The sequence below is a fragment of the Ixodes scapularis genome, unplaced genomic scaffold (assembly GCF_016920785.2).
Source record: "Ixodes scapularis isolate PalLabHiFi unplaced genomic scaffold, ASM1692078v2 PGA_scaffold7__128_contigs__length_106722199, whole genome shotgun sequence".
Taxonomy (NCBI): Eukaryota; Metazoa; Arthropoda; class Arachnida; order Ixodida; family Ixodidae; genus Ixodes; species Ixodes scapularis.
The window spans coordinates 87523803-87525033 of record NW_024609882.1 but is presented as its reverse complement, the minus strand read 5'-3'; the positions used below and the strand labels follow the sequence as shown (position 1 = coordinate 87525033).

Below are 1231 nucleotides of genomic sequence, written 5' to 3'. Positions count from 1 at the left end.
GCTTGAAGCATTTTTTAAACGCCATTTTGGAAATGGACTTTAGCTGGGCCGTCATATTCCGCATTATATCTTCTTGTGACCCACATAGGGTCCCTTTCGGCGGCATTTTTATCTTTGGGGAAGTGCCAGAAATCGCAAGGAGCGACGTCGGGAAAGTAGAGAGCCTGATGCGTGCTGTGTCTGGCCAAGAAACTCAATCAGATGCAAAGAACGAGCTGGTGCAGTCATGGTGCCACTGTCGTGTTCCAGCTACCCACAGATCCGGTGTCCCGTGCTGCACGGCATTTTAAAGAGTACTAGCAGAAGATACGTTCAGGTAGTAAGTACTCTTTGGTAATGTTTTAACCTTGTAGTGCATACTCGGGATGCATTACCCCAGCAGAGTCAAAGAAAATGGTCAACATCACTCTGATGTTGCTATGCACCTGACATGCTTGTTTTCACACTGGGATGTTGAATGTCTCCCTTGTGATGACTACATCTTGGTTTCCAGATCGTACGCGTTAACTCATGACTCATCACCAGTGATGACGGAGTTCAGGAAGCTGGAGTCGCCATTTATGGAGTCCAACATGTCTTGAGAGACCTCCAGACAGAGTTCCTTTTGCTCCATAGTGAGCAACGTCGGCACAAATGCCAGACACTCTACGTAGACCCAAATCCTCCTTCGAAATTGAATGCACTGAACTGGAACATACTCCCACCTCAGCTGTAGGTTTGTTAATGGTGCTGCGACGGTCCTGCACAAAAAGAGTCCGCACTTGGTTAATCACCTCGTTATTTCGGCTAGTTGAAGGCCTTCCGGAACGTGCGTCGCTTTCCACAGACGTGCGGCCATCTTTGATCCGGTAGTACCACTTGTTAATTTGTGCAATGTCCATGGCACTGTTGCCGAAAGCCTGCTGAATCTTTCTAATTGTTTCCACCCGAGTGTCACCAAGTTGGAACAAAATTTGAAGAAATACATATATTCAAGCCGTAGCATCATCTTAGGAAAAGAAAGAAAAAACGACGAAGACTGATTGCAATTACTCACTCGGAAGCTGACTGCCAGCGACTCATTTTCTGCGGGCCTGATAAAATTCAGTCATTTGCATTAATGCTCCCTTCACCTCTACACCAGAGGATGCTGTCCGCACTTCATTTGTTTCCACGGGACAAATTTAGGTCGGATACCTTTACACACTGCAAAACGCGGCAGGCCAAACCTGAGAGGGCACAGGCACGTAGC

General features: G+C 47.2%; 1 pseudogene; it reads right to left on the bottom strand.

The window, feature by feature from the left end:
* Positions 1-403: 403 nt before the first annotated feature.
* LOC115322419 lies at positions 404-988 on the bottom strand (annotated as a pseudogene).
* Between the last annotated feature and the right edge of the window lie 243 nt (positions 989-1231).